Here is a 15,409-nt window from a genome sequence, read left to right as displayed (position 1 = left end):
AATTGGAACCGTTCGAATACCTCGTGTCATGTCAAGACACAAAGTAGTGACATGAACACCAAGAACTCGTTACCCTTAGCATTCTATGTCTAGAATGACTCTCGTGGATGCCAATGAACACGGATGTTCACAGAGATCTGGAGTAAGGGGTGAGGGTACGTATTAGGAAGCTCTTTTGATCGAACACCTAATCCCGCCCGCCTCGATAGCGGCCTCTACTAATGATTAGGGAAATCGTCTATACTCGATATATCGTCGATTATATGCATGCAATGCAACATCCAAGTTTTAATCCTAGCATGTGAAGATTAGACTAAGTCGGTGAACAACTAATTTAGCAAACAATTTAGTCAAAGTAGGAATGTATGTTCAATTACATGTGAAGGCATATAAATGATACAAAATACAATGATAAATACAATAAAGAAAATTACAATAATAAAAATTACAATAATTACAATGGGTTTAGCGATTGATGTCGAAAATACCTCTAAAACGGATAATTTGGGAAAAAAAGAAAGAATAATGGAATTAACAAACAGATTAGGCGATAATACGGATAATAGTCAATTATACGTAAGCTAATTAAACTAGGTCAAGGCAGAACGGAAGTTCAGAGGCAGAAATCAACCTGGAACAGGCGCAACAGGACTGCGCCCTTTGGAAGAGGCGCAACAGATGTTGCGTCTGTTCCAAGGGTGAGTTCTGGCTGTTAAGCCGGAACTGCAAATCGTTAATGTTAATTGATGATTTTAAGGATTGATTAATATATTTACTCGGATGGAAGTGATTTAATTCATTAATTACATATGAATGAGTCATAAAAGCAACGAAACATGGATGAGACGGAATTAAGATGAATTATTTACATGGATGAAAGATTGATTAGTGACATAGGTGAACTAAATAGATTAAATATGATGAATTAATGACAAATTAACGACGAATATGACAATAGACAGATGGAAATATATCAAAGGTCGAATTCCAGAAACTCAATATGAACGAATTGAATTTCTACAACCCGGATTGATTTTAATGACGAAAACCCGCAAATATTGGATTATAAGGGATTTAAGTCGAATTTAATGACGAATTAAACGTATTAATGAATGATAAATAATATACATGTGAGATTATTATGCTATTATAACAAAGAATTAGCAAAAACAAACGAAAACAAATAAAGAAGACAAATTACAGAGGACAAAGGAAGAAGAAAGGAAGCAGGAACTGCGGCAGCCTCACGAAGAGGCGCAGCAGGCACTGTGCCCCTTCAAAGAGGCGCCGCAATTGCTGCGTCCTTTCTCGACGGTTTGTCTTCTGGTAATCCGAAAAAGGGTTTTAAACGAGGTTTTATAAATCTGTTTTAAGAGGTGTTTTCGACATAAACCTTACATTAGTGATACAAAAAGTAAATAACAATAAATAAAGAAGGATTTACACCCTCAGACTTACATGTTTGACGAAACGAGATGAACTAAGTTAATGATTAGTGATGCTCGACTCGAATGTAACGAAAGTGCCCTCGTAAGAGGAAAACGATTAAGATTAATTAAGTTGATTGATTGTGGAGTTGGTCAAATTGTTCGGTTATGAAAACGAGGCTGGTACTTAGAAGGATCCGAGCTTACGTGGTCGAATGTTCAAGCACGTAGACGCCAAAAAGTAAGAACGTGGTCTAGAATGCAAAGGGAGAAGAGAAGGGCGTGAGAAATATGAGGAGCGAAGGCTCCTATTTATACTAATCACGTGAAGGAATTAGGGTTTTCGGAGAAACTTTGGAAGTGAATCTCGAAAAGATATGAAAAGTTACGAAAAATACGCAGAAAAGGACCTGGGAAGAGGCGCAGCAGTCACTGCGTCTCTTGGAAGAGGCGCAGCACCTGCTGCGTCTGTTCCCAGGTGATTTCCTCTTGCGGAAGAAAGATTTCTGTGTTTAAGTTATGGAATAACGGATTAATTTGGTTTTCCTAAATATTTTGTATGAATATTACGGGAAATTGTTTACCAAAGATTAAAAGATTGTGAAATATTTATAAAATATGGAATAGAAATATCCAAAACATTCTGATTCGGGATTTAACGGTTATCAGAAAATGAAGACGGTTTTAGGCCCGGACTCCAAATGTACTCTAATTACTGTCAAAACGACCGTATCGGCGCGTAGATGACAACTAATAGGTAGACATTAGTGTTTGAGCAATCACTTGACGATAAACTTACGAACTGTCACAAATCGTTCCGCGTACCAAACATGCGGCCCAATCATCACCGGGTGGTTTGCGGGAGGTGCAGAAACGAGGTATCTACAGAGCCACCACTTTGACTGAGGCTTGGACAAGGCGAAAGTCAAAGTATAGCCATCAGGTTAATCGAAGATTACAACCTGACGACTATGGCGACGCGAGGCGGCTAAAGGGGTCTGAACCAAGGACCTGTCGTCGGGAACATTTTAGAGTCTGTCGACTATCGGGGAGGGTCGTTTAAAGTCCATTAGAATACCTATGGAAGCTCGCCAGCCATAAGAAGAGACCATACCTGAGATTCCTTCTCGAGATGCTTCTGGAGGTGCATAAGAGCTAAGGATAAGCGTAGGAGCTAAAGGGTAAGACCTAAAAGATAAGTAAGGATTGGTGCTAGGGTGTGGGGCCCTAAAGGAAAGCATCAATGGGAAGGAGGCCTGAATATAATTTCAAACTAAGGGGTAACTAAGGCTTGAGTGTAGGAACCCTACTGGTTTGGGAACTTCGGGAGAACGACACCTTTATCGCACTCCGTGGGGAAACAAGAAATATTGTGAGTAGCAGGACACAGGCGGGAACTGCTGGGAGAAATCTGCTTGGGTCGTCTTCAAACAAACTTCGGAGGGACACGAGAAGGACGATTGTATGTCGTGAACTTTCGTGTTGGGCACATTATCAGGAATGTATCTCCATGTCTCGAGAGGGATTGTCTGTCCGCTTACTCTCGCTGGGAATATAATCAGGAACTTATCTCCATGTCTCGAGAGGGATTGTTTGTCCGCTTACTCTCGCTGGGGGAATATAATGAAGGCGTGTCGAAACACCTGTGAAGGAATACACGCTCGTTGTGACAAGCAAGGTCTTGGAAGCGATAAATAATGTATAACAGTCTAGAGTTGGCTTAGGAATGCGGGTCTGAACGAAGAATGATCGTCAAACGGACCAAAAAGATATAATGACATCGAGGAAGAGGCGCACCGAAGATGGGCCCACAAATAACGAACTTATAACGAACTTTTGAAACTCGTATGAATGGAACCTCAGGAAGAGGCGCAGCAAGAGCTGCGTCTCTTGGAAGAGGCGCAGCGCCTGGTGCGTCTATTCCTGAAGGTGTCTTTTCTGCGTAAAAACGCGACAAACATAAGGTTTCATTTCATTTGTTCGGAATACAATTTAACAATTTCTCTCTCAAATCTAAACCATTTCCGCCAAAATTTGATCCAAAAGCTTGCATTCATCATGACTAATTGAGGTATGTATATCATTATTGCATTAATCTTCAATAATGGATGAATTTGATCGACAAAATTTAGGGTTTTCAACCCTAAAATGTCGAAAATTTGGGGCTTTTCCCCCAAATGATCTTGCCTTGTAAAATTGATCTTGTAAATAGCTAATTGGTAGTATAAGGATCATAACAATGTATTTGTTTCGAATTTTCGTTGAGTTTCGAGCATTCGAGTGAAATTGAGACGGTTTCACAGCTAAACCGTAAATTGCTTCAAAAATGGCCATAGGATTGCCTATTTGCGATGAAACTTGATATTTGGATCCTTGGATGATGGGTAAACTTCCTACCATCTCGGAATTTTGGTTTGTGACGGCTTTTTTAGGACACTTTTCTAAGGCATAATCGTCGTTCTAACGAAATGATGCCGAAATTTCGACTCGAACCCATGACTAGGCTTCAACTTAGGCTTGACTTGACCCTAACTACCACATGAGTGATCGGGTTTGTGATAATATAGCCAAAGATGGCGAGAAAAGAGCGATTTCGGGGTTTCCGAAGGCTTGTCGTCACGTGACGCGGCCTAAAATACATTAACGTTGCAGGTGATGAGGCTTCTACTTCTGGGAGAGCTCCCATCGAGATAGACACTGATGTTGACCCTTCTCATGTTATCGAGTAGGCTTTGGAGGAGGCTTTCACCGCCGCAGTGATGGCTGCTGGGGACGAGGTCCACGAGGAGGAGGCTGCTGAGGAGGAGGAGGCCCCGAGGCGGGCCAACGTTGAGCGAGGCGGTCGTCAGCTGAGGGGAGCACCTGCGCGGGCTGAGACCTGGGACAGCAGGCACTTGCTTTGGGCTGCGGAGGGTCACCTGTCCTACAGGACGGTGAAGAGCTTGGTAATCTTAAATTCATCCCTCATCATTCATCTTCCTTCATTTCACTTGCTCATATCTTTCCCAATTTTCATTCAAAACTAAAGATAGCTTTTGTTTCAAATCACAATAGGAGGCCGGGAACATCAGGTCGTTCTCGGGTTACACGACAGCGATGGAGTGCTATGAGAGGCCATCGGCGGAGGAGCGCGCCATGATCGAGCGTGGAGCGTTCGGTGCCTTGGTGCTGGCTTGGAGGGATATCGCGAAGAGGAAGCTGCAGGCTAACCTTAGCCTGGTCCGCGCTTTCTTGGACCTATTCTGGGACACGACTTTTACTTTTCACATGCCTTTTGGTGAGGTGGGAGTCACGTTGGAGGACTACGGCATGATTTCTGGTCTGCCGTGTGGGACTGACGCTGTGGAGTGGCCGGAGACTGCCATGAGGTGGATTCGGCCGAGGCTAGGAGGTTGATCGGCTGGAACTTATCGCCAAAGGCTGTTACAGGGCCTGGTTTGGTGCCGAGTTCCTATGTCCGAGACTACTTTTCGGGGAAGACCCTAGCACTGGTGGTGATCGATGGGAGAGAAACGGCTCCTCCTCCTGTACAGCTGAGCAGAGGGCCCGTTTGTGGCTTTGGTGGTTTCTGTCTTCGATCTACCTCGGAGACAAGGGAGAGAGGCTTTCGACGAAGCTTCTTCCTTTCCTTTCTGACCTGAGCTCCCTAGGGCGTTGGGACTGGGTCACTGCTGGTTTTACGGTCCTCATCCGCTTCATGAGGGCCATGGTTCGTCCGGAGTTGATGGAGAATGGGACTTCTCCTGGTGCTGTTGGCCCTGGACTACTGTTGGAGGTATGAACCTTCGATTAGACTAAAATCAATTCTTTTCCTTGTCAAATTACGAAAGATCGTTATTGACTATCTTGCTTTTACAGGCGTGGGTGTACTCCTACTTTCCGAGCCTCTCGCCCAAGAGGACAGAGCCGCTGGAGAAGGCCTATCCCGTCGTGAGGGATTGGGTGATGTGTCGGACGAGGAGCAAGCGTTCCTCTCACGGTGTTTACCAGCGGGACGTGAACGCTCTTCAGCTGGACAGCGTAAGCATCTCACTTGTATTCGTTTTGCTTCTTCATTATTTTTTAATCGATCATAAGAATGATTCCTTGTTTACCTTGTCCCAGTGGGTGCCTAGGCCTTGGGCGGAGTACGGTGGAGCGCCTCCTTTCGTGGCTGAGGTCCTTCGACCTAGGAGCTCGAGCCGACTGCTGTTGAGGACGTCGATGGGTCCTGTGTGGTACTTGGGCGAGCGCTTGGCTCGTCAGTGCTCTCGGGATGTCTTGACGGTTCCCATCGATCCTCTAGGACGATGTTTAGGGAGCCTTTTGAGGCTGAGAGGGAGGCTGACTTGGTTGGCGTCGGTGGTGACGCCCTCCTTTTTCCTGGTGAGGACTACTATGCGTTCCTCTACGGGAGGTTGGCGTACTGGCCGGTTGTGGTGAGCATCTTACTCTCCTTTATTTTTGATTTTGAGAATATGATGAAAGATCATCGATTAACGAGAAACATTTGACTTTGCAGGAGGTTGAGGCGGCGGGCATCGAGCCCCCAGAGTACCCCAAGACCCTTGAGTGCATGACACGACCGGGAGGACGACGATCTCCGAGCTACGTGACTTTGACGTGGCTGTGACGGATGCTGGCCTGGATGATTTACAGCATCTGATTCGGAGGGTGAGCCTCTAATTTGCATGATTTTTGTGTAAGAACACATTTGATTGAACTTATTCAATTATTGAGAACTTCTTTTTGAAAGTGCAGGTTGCGCCTTTTCGGTTGGTGGCGTTATGGAGGGTGGCCAACCGGCTGCGAGCTACTGCCGTCGAGGCACTTGTCGGCGGTCGAGGTCGTTAGGTATGAACCTTGTGTCTATTTCATTTTTGAACTTTGATTTTCCATCTTTTCTTGTAATTGCTTGAAATGATTGACATGAGCAAATTTTGTTGTTTACAGGGGGATCGCAAGCCGGAGCGAGAGTTGGCCCAGTCTCGGGAGGAGACGGCTTGCTTGTTGAGGGAGCTCGAGGTTCGTGAGGCCGAGGTTGCTGCTCTCGCGGCAAGAGTTGCGGAGCTAGAGGGCGACCGACAGTAGTTTTGTTTTGTTGTTGTTTGTTTTGCACATTTGTACATTTGTGGACCTACATTTTGGATCTTTTGGACTTTGCTTGGGGCTCGAGCCCCCAGTTTGTTGTACATTTCCCTTTTTTGGCTTTATATATGATGGCCTGAGTGGCTTTGCTGTTGGGTTGCGTTGCTTGTATCTGCAGGTTAGTTTTGAACAGGTTTGGTAGATGACGGTTTATGCCGCCATGCTGCCGAAATTTACTTAGAAATCACGTAGAACATACATATGGCCTAAATTAGCGCAAAACGAGTGACTCAAGAGTGCAAAAAAATGCAAAAGAAAGCGCCAAAATGCAAAAAATTGCCGGAAATGATCGGACGGTAGGGAGGGTTACCTCTAAAAAAAAGAAAAAAATATAAACCTATAAGTTAGAAATGCAATGATTACAAAAAATAAATATAAGTTTTGAAATAAATTATATTAAAATGAAAATTATTTCCTAAAATGAAAATATACAAGTGTGTTAGAATGACGAAAATGCTGATAATGCCTCGAAATGCGTGCCCGCGTATTTAGGAAACACGAAATATGGCAATTTTCACGTATTTACAAAACTAATAACCCGTAGGAATAGGAAATTATTCGCCAAGGAATTTAGGAAAGATCCAACGCGGAAAATCACAGAAACCTTGCCGAGGAAGAGGCGCAGCAGGTGATGCGCCTGTTCCCAGGCGTGTCTGTTCTGTAGATTTTAGGTAAACGGATTTTAGTATAAATAGAGATGTTGATAGAGGTTTTAATCACACAATTCTTCCGTCTCTTCTTTGTCTTATTACATAAAACTCTCAATATAATCACTCATCATGAATACTTTGGAGATTCGCCTAAAAGAGTGGACCAATGAGTTTTCCAACATGGAGAAGCACGACATGGGCGCTTATAATCTTGAATCTTTAATGAGTTTGAAGCTTATCAAGGTTGTTAAACCATTCTTAGATGCTTGTCTTGATTACTGGGACCCGAATTATCATGTTTTTGCGTTCCCCGGAGGCGACATTTGCCCATTTCCTGAAGAAATTGCTGCGATCGGTGGGTGGGACCCAGAACACTTGCCAGCCATTCCTTCTACTTCGCAATGGTATAAGAGCAAATTTAGAGACTTGCTTGGATTGAGAAGGCTCGAGATGGACCGTTTAGTGACCTCGAAAGGAGTGCGAATGTTGGACTTCATTGACCGATTCATTAACAGGGCCGACCCCGCCGTTTCTTATGTTGTTAGGCGAAGGGCATTCGGATTTTGTTTGTTGCATGTATATGTCCTTCAAGGGCATGTTGATGAAGACTTGAGAGGTGATCCCCGTCTCTTAGGCCTAGTTGAGCAAATAGAGCTGCGCAGGAGCCCAGCTTGTTTATGCTTAGGAGAGATCCTGTTGGGCTTGGCTAATAGGAAAGCCAATCGCGACCTACCGTACTTGGGAAGTCCCGTTATCTTCCAGGTAAAAGAACATTTTTCTTTTTTCTTTTTTTATTTCTTCTTTTTTTTTCGTTTATTTCTTCTTTTTTTTTCATTTTTTTTCGTTTTTCTTCTTTTTTTTTTTTCGTTCTAATACCCGCTTTTGGTAGGTTTGGCTTATGGAGCGTCTTCGATTGATCGAGCCCCCAGTTCATGTTCTTTCTTATCATGCTCGTTCGATCGTAATGAGGACCAGGCTTTACATGGTGGACTTTACTCGAGTCTGCAATTATTGGGAAAATAAATTGAAGAGTGATGATGGCCCCTTGATTAGGTGGATTGTACCGTGGTGGCACCTCAAATTTGTCATTGGAGTATCTTCTTTGGATTCTACTCGAGCTGTGCGCATTCCCGGTTTGGAATTCATGGTATGCATCTTCCCGGAAAGGCTGATGAGACAGGTTGGACTAAAGCAGACAATCCCGAAGCTTGACACCGTCTCGCAGACTGCCGTGGCGCTTACTACTGAGAGTCAAAGGGAGTGGGCCATTAAATGGGCTCAAAGAAATGTATGGTTCTTGAACTCTTCTGTTAGTGCCTTATGGTGTCGGATTCGACTACTACAAAAAAGGCATAGAGAACTGTTGAAATAGGCTTTAGAAAACTCCCCATTGGCGTTCTCCAACTCAGTGTTCTCTAATGTATAGAGAACGGGTGGGGAGGCGTTTTATATGTTAAACATTAGAAAACGCCTGTAGAGGAAGGCGTTTTGTTTTTATGCGCTATAGAGAACCCTTACTAATGGGAGGCGTTATGTTTCCCCTACTTTAGAGAACGGTTATCAACGACAATAGCTCTCTATCAAATATAATAGAGAACAATCAAGACAGATCACAGTTCTTTAATTTTTTTTTTTAAATAAATAAATTTTAGTATCATGTACCCAATAAAAGCAATATACATATATAATATAAATTAACACAAATCTTACCATTAAAACAAATTTTGAAAAAGTAGGCATTTTTATTACTTGGACAAATACACTGTATCAGTTATAACCATCAAAGACACTCTTCTCTACATATAAAAAGATATACTCTATACCAGCGTCTATTTACAAATGAAACAACAAGGAACAACTATGCCATTAGCTCCAATTGAAGCACCACTGGTACAATGCTTCACTTTCTCGAGCTAAAGCATCATTTGAACTCTTGAGCTCTGTTGCGTGTCCTTTTTTATTCCCTAAAACATGGCTTCAGATCTGTGCAGAACACTGCAACCTGCAACCTGCAACCTACAACCATAACTCTTCATGCATAGCTGATAATTGTAATGAGGCAAAAACAAGGGCGTCATGATGTCACTTACTTGGAAACAACTAACTATAATGTCGTGACTCGTGAGCTAGATAGATAGTTATAAGGTGTACTGATTCTTGATCAGAAGCAAACTACACAAGTTGTAACCAGGCATAGTATATGGTTCTTAAATTAAATTTACCAAGGCGAGCTCGCTAGTCGCCAAACTAATGCGTCAAAATTTATAAAATACCTTAGCTTGGCAGTACAAAAGCAAATTCAACTGACTTCAGCAACAATATAGTCAACGGATTTTTTCCAAGAGCTTACAATTATATTGCTTGATATCAAAGGATGCTTGGCTTGGCAGTATATCCTTGAAGTTACTGAAAAAAGAAACAGAATGTTACGTCGATGATTCTAGTTGTGACATCCGAGGCTTCTGAAGCTGTTAAAAATTAGAGTGACAAACATGAAAAAATAGAAACGACTTTTAGAAAATAGAAGCACTTGGACAACTCTGTTATAGAATGCAACAATCACCCCATACTTTTGCGGATTGTGTTGACATCTAAACATACCAAAGCAATCAACGATGAAAAAGGTCGCACTACAACAGACTTTGACATCTTTTGAACAAAAGTAATACAAACAAATCACCACATACTTGTTACAGATTAGGGTTAATACTATAAATCTACTCATACTTCTAATAAATTGGGTACCTTGACATAGTTGCCATCAGATCTTGCAACTTCCATGATCAATCACTGATTCTTATTTTTTAACCTACCTGGGTTCAAACCACAATCGCTCTTAGCAAATTATATAATCTTTGAGTTATACACCATTGAGTCTTTGGAACAATATGAACTACACATTCAGGAGGGGTAAAAGGCAGAAGAAAAAATAGATAGAAAATTGAATAAGAACCGTTTCAATCAATAAGCAAGAGTTGGAAGAAAACCATACATCCACTATGAAAAATTACACAACAATCATCAGCGAATATCACACCTCCTATTCATCAATTACAAAAAAAATTATATCGAGGTAATAGCTAACATAATCAAAGGAGACACATAGTCTGGATGCCTTAATTAATATAAAACGAAAATTAACATATACGAAGTAAGATCTATTAAAAACGCCAAATTTCATCATATATACGGATTACTCAAGAGAGAATATGGAATACCAATAGAATTGAATGCAAGGGGTGTGAGAGAATAAGACAACTACCAATTCTATCAATTTTCGTTGACTTGTGCTTTGGTGTAATAATCCCCAATTTCTAGGGTTTATCACAATAAGGACCTCATAATAGCAATACCAACCTGAAATTATCAAAGAAACAATTAAGTTTCTCTATTTATCAGCGCAATTTGAACATAAAATAAAAAAATCCCTAAATTAAAATCTGGTTTGCAAAACCTAGAAATTTTGAATCAGATGAAGATAAGGAAAGCAGTGATGGACGGTGGTGATGCGTCGGACGAAGTAAGTCGGTTGGCAGCAGGTCTCAACCGAAGGCGGCTATGGGTAGTTTGTGAGAGTGAGGGAGATTAGAGAAATGAAAGAATGGAGTTATGAAGTAAAAAGAAATGGAGTTTGTAAAAGGTAATATTGTGGTTTTTAGTTTTACTTTTTTTCAACTTATAAATTTACAGTACTTTATAAATTGTTTGAGAGTGGCGGCCTGGCGGGTGAACAAATATGCTTTTCATTATATTTTTATATTTAAATTTTAAATTTTAAATTGCAGAGAACGGGTAAAATAAGAAGTGTTCTCTATTCTTCTTTTTACATAACGCCTATTCGGAAAAAGTGTTCTCTTTGTTTCTAGAGAGCGGTTATTTTATTTGACCGTTCTCTATTATGCGTTACTTATTCATCTTTTGTAGTAGTGTTCCTATATGCGATGGAGGAAGGCTACTACTTCGGAAGAGCGCGAGAGATTGAGGAAGCGCGAGCCTGTTGACTACAAGGTGCGCGAGGTGGAAAAGGAGAAAGAGAAGCATCTGACTGAGGGAGAGAAGAAGCCAGGTTTCGAGTTGTTCATCCTTCGAAGAAACCGAACACCTCTCCTGTCGTGGACAAAGTGATTGACAAGTATGGGAAGGCTAGGCCTCGAGAAAGACCGTTGGTTATTAGGTCCGAAGTGGCGCAAGAGCGTCCGGCTCGAGGTCGTGACAAGAAATATGACAAAAATGACAAGGGCAAAGGGAAGATGGAGGAATAGGCCAAGTCTTTATTATTATTATTATTTATTATTATTATTATTGTAATAAGAAGGTGGGGTTTTTAGAATCCTAGCCTATATATTTTTTATGATTTTATTATGTGACGTATTATTATTAGAAAATGGATGAAATAAAAAGGTTAATTGGTTATGAAACCGTTGTGATTTTCTGTTTATTATTCTTGTCGAATTCCAAATGCAATGCAAATGTCCTTCTATTTACATTTTGAAAATAATGGGTTGTATCCCGTGAAGGATTGCCTACGTATTCATTAAGAAAATGAAATCAAACCCTTGCGCGTAGTTCGAGTAAATGTAAAAGAATAATTGTTCTAAGCAAGAGCTTGTAATGAACTTTAGAAAATAAGCACGACCTTTTTACTTACTCTTAAGGTGCAAATTTAGTTTATTTGATGATATGAGGATGACAAATTTGTCAAAATGCAAGAGCAGAGTGACATTAGCTTATTTCAGCTTGGCCAGGGGTCGTTTATTTAGTGCCACAAGAGCGACACGTGAGGTTACGCGAGGCGCGTTTTTGTTCCTATTCTAGGCATAATACCGCTTTAGTTGGTCGAGGTTTGTTGGGTTGGAAAATTCATTCCCATCTAGGTCCGTAATCCTAACCGCACCCCCTGGAAGTATGGACTTGACTAGAAATGGCCTGGCCCAATCGGGTTTGAACTTTCCCCGTGGATCGACAGGTAAAAGAGCTCTACCCGATTTGAGTACTAAGTCTCCTTCCTTGATGTTCCTTGGCTTAACCCTTTTGTTGAAAGCTCCTTTGATAAGTGCTTGATATGTTTGGACATTGTGCAATGCGCGTAGCCTACATTCATCCAGGAGGATGAGTTCTTCATATCTATCCCTTTTCCAATCGGCTTCCGGGATTTGACTTTAGAGTAAGATACGCAAGGATGGTATTTCTAACTCGACTGGTTGTACCGCCTCCATGCCGTAGGTCAAATAGAAAGGTGTGGCCCCAGTGGGCGTCCTAACAGATGTGCAATATCCCCACAAAGCAAATGGTATCTTGCTTGGCCAATCTAGATAGTTGTCAATCATTTTCTTGAGAATTGTGACAACGTTCTTGTTTGCTGCCTCTACCGCGCCATTAGTCTGTGGTCTATATGGCGAAGAGTAGTGATGCCTAATTTTGTACTTGGCTAGCAATTGCTCAGTCTCAGCTTGGAAATGTGATCCATTATCACTAATGATCTCATGTGGGCAACCGTATCGGCAGATGATGTTGTTTTGTATGAACTTTGCCACGTTTTTAGCCGTGAGACTAGTGTAGGAAGCCGCTTCTACCCATTTGGTGAAATAGTCAATTGCAACTAGGATTAAACAGTGACCTCCTGTTCCGGCTGGGGTTATTTTCCCGATTATATCGATTCCCCAGGCAGAAAATGGCCAAGGAGATGTCATCGTATAGAGCAATGTAGGAGGGACATGTTGTACATTCCCGAAGATTTGGCAGTTGTGGCAATGTCTTCCATATTTGATGCAATCGGATTCCATTGTGGTCTAATAATACCCCAAACGTGTGAGCTTCTTGGCCATCATAGGCCCACTCATGTGAGGACCTCATTCTCCATCATGGACTTCTTTCATCACTTTCCGTGCCTGTGAATGATCGAGGCAACGTAGGATTACACCAAAAGGTGTTCTTTTGTATAACTCTCCTTGCATGAGAACGTATTGGGAAGCTAGTAGGCGTATAGCACGTTGTCCCCTTTTGTCTATATCTGGTGGATAGGTACCGTTGAGCTTGAAATTTAGGATTGCTTGGAACCAAGGTTCCTTTGTGATTTCCTCTTCATCGGTGATTTGGTGGACATAAGCCGGCTCTGACCGTCGTTCGATACATAAAGGCATTTCCACCATGTCATCTGACATATTAATCAAAGATGCGAGTTTTGCAAGAGTATCTGCAAATTAATTTTCTTCCCGAGGTAGGTGTAGATAGGTCACGTGATCAAAGAATTGGGCCACTAAATCTATTCTGGCTTGATGGGGTGCTAGGCTTTCTCTTCGGATTTTCCAAGATCCCGTAATTTGGTTGATGATCAGGGATGAATCCCCATGTACTCGGAGGTTTTTAATGCCTAAGCTCACTTCCGCTTGTAATCCAATGAGACAAGCTTCGTATTTTGCAGCATTGTTTGTCACCTCGAAGTCGAGTTTGACAGAGATTGGTGTATGCTCACCTTCAGGAGAAATGAGCAACACTCCTATTCCAAATCCTCTTAAATTTGATGCTCCATCAAAATAAAGGTCCCAGGAGTCTACATCGGTTTGGAGTATATCCTCGTCTGGAAATGACCAAGTATATATTGTTTGTGCATCATTCATGGGATTTTCTACAAAGAATTCGGCAACGGCGCGCCCTTTTATAACTTTCAGAGGCACGTATTTGAGGTCGAACTCTGAGAGCATCAAAGTCCATCTTGCTAGGCGTCCGTTGAGGACGTGTTTTTCGAAGATGTATTTGACTGGATCCATTTTGGAGTATATTTTGACGGAGTAGCTAAGCATGTAATGTCGTAGCTTCTTCGTTGACCACACAAGAGCGAGGCATGTCTTTTCAAGTTGTGAGTATTTGCACTCCTACTCCAAGAACTTCTTACTAAGGTAGTAGATAACCCTTTCTTTCTTTCCTACGGTTTGAGTTAGCATGGCACCCATGGCTGTTTCGGTTACTGTGAGATATAAACCAAGAGGTTGATCTCGTTGAGGTGGCATGAGCACTTGTGGTTTAGCTAATATCTACTTGATTCGGTCAAATGCCTTCTGACAGTCATCATCCCACATGGTGTGATCCGTTTTCTTGAGCTTCTTGAAGATAGGTTCACAAATCATGGTGAGCTTCAATATGAATCAACTTATATACTGCACTTTCCCCAGGAATCCTCTGACTTCTTTTTCTGTTTGAGGTTGTGGTATTTCGATCAGAGCCTTGATTTTGAAAGGGTCTATTTCTATACCTCCTTGGCTAACGACGTATCCCAGGAGTTTGCCAGATGTTACTCCGAATGCGCACTTCTGAGGATTGAGCCTCATGTTGTACTTTCGTAGCTTTGAGAAGAATTTGCGAAGGTTCGCAATATGGCCCTCTCTATCCTTGGACTTGACAATCATGTCGTCTACATATACCTCAACTTCTTTGTGCATCATGTCATGTAGGAGTGTGGTTGTGGTGCGTTGATATATAGCTCCGACGTTTATTAACCCAAACGGCATAACCGTATAGCAATAGGTTCCCCATTGAGTGACAAAGGCGGTCTTATGCATGTCTTCTATGGCCATCTTGATTTGGTTATAACCCGCATATCCATCCATGAAAGATAGTAACGCGTGGTCTGCGGTATTGTCCACCAATATGTCGATATGTGGTAGAGGGAAGTCATCTTTAGGACTTGCTTTGTTTAAGTCCATAAAATCAACACAAACACGGATTCTCCCGTCCTTTTTGGGTACAGGTACTATGTTGGCTACCCAGTCAGAATACTCATAAACTTTGATGAACCCAGCTTTGAATTGCTTATCGACTTCTTCCTTAATCTTGAGAGCCCATTCTGTTCTCATTCGATGAAGCTTCTGTTTCACAGGCTTGAAGCCTGGCTTAATTGGGATTCTATTTTCGGCGATATCCCTATCGATCCCTGGCATGTCTTTGTAGGACCAAGCGAAGACGTCTTTGAACTCGTGCAGGAGGTCTATGAAATCGGCCCTTTCGGTAGAGCTCAAGGTAGTCCCTATCCTAAGTTCTTGGGGTTCTAATTCGGTTCCTACATTGATGGGTTCGGTGTTCTCTATTACTGGTCCCCCTTCCCCTTCTTGTAGTATTTCTTTGGCTACGTAGGGAGGTATCTCAATTGAGTCTGGGTCTTGGTCATCCTCAGTATCATCGTAAAAAGAATTGCACTCAAGATAACACAAA

General features: G+C 42.1%; 1 long non-coding RNA gene across 2 annotated transcripts; it reads right to left on the bottom strand.

Moving 5' to 3' along the window:
• Positions 1-8,948: 8,948 nt before the first annotated feature.
• LOC141637887 (uncharacterized) lies at positions 8,949-10,848 on the bottom strand. Of its 2 annotated transcripts, XR_012541944.1 has the most exons (5): positions 10,659-10,848; positions 10,467-10,561; positions 9,950-10,017; positions 9,555-9,610; positions 8,949-9,213 (listed from the first exon to the last, which is right to left on the bottom strand). It is a non-coding gene; the product is annotated as an uncharacterized LOC141637887 (long non-coding RNA). The 2 variants fall into 2 exon arrangements; XR_012541943.1 differs by lacking the exons at positions 10,467-10,561; positions 10,659-10,848 and having other exon boundaries at positions 9,950-10,449.
• Positions 10,849-15,409: the final 4,561 nt, after the last annotated feature.

Source organism: Silene latifolia, unplaced genomic scaffold, assembly GCF_048544455.1.
Source record: "Silene latifolia isolate original U9 population unplaced genomic scaffold, ASM4854445v1 scaffold_156, whole genome shotgun sequence".
NCBI lineage: Eukaryota > Viridiplantae > Streptophyta > Magnoliopsida > Caryophyllales > Caryophyllaceae > Silene > Silene latifolia.
The sequence above is the reverse complement of the archived record's forward strand: the minus strand, read 5'-3'. Positions and strand labels throughout refer to the sequence as shown.